The following is a 454-nucleotide window of genomic DNA, read 5'->3' on the forward strand; positions in this document are numbered from 1 at the left end:
CACGGTTAGTGAGCACACACACACAGACACAGAAACCAGGTCAGCCAGTGAAGCATGAGGTGATGGGTGGGTGAAGGAGGCTGCTCACAGGTACTGCTCCCATCCACACTACACCTGCTGTATGGTCAACCCCAGAGCCATCGAATCAGTGAGCAGCCAGTCCAGCACCTTTCAAGTCTCCCCTTGGCCGCCCTCACTGCTGGCACCCATCAGAGCTGTAAGGTAAGGAGCACACAGCCTACACAACCAGCACAGCTATCTGCACGCTACCACCCACAGCTGCCAGCACATCATGACTTCATCCCACCAGCCTGCACTCAGGGCTGGGTGAGGGGGAGGAACAGCCACAACCAGAGCGGAGCCAGCATCACAGCAGCAGCTGCTCCCATTGTCCTGCAGCATCCTGCCACGAGGGGCTGTGCAGCCCAAAGAAAGCAGGCAGCCAGCACACGCG

The sequence above is a fragment of the Coturnix japonica genome, chromosome 6 (genome assembly GCF_054131305.1).
Source record: "Coturnix japonica strain WE chromosome 6, WE-NBRP24, whole genome shotgun sequence".
In the NCBI taxonomy this organism is placed as follows: domain Eukaryota; kingdom Metazoa; phylum Chordata; class Aves; order Galliformes; family Phasianidae; genus Coturnix; species Coturnix japonica.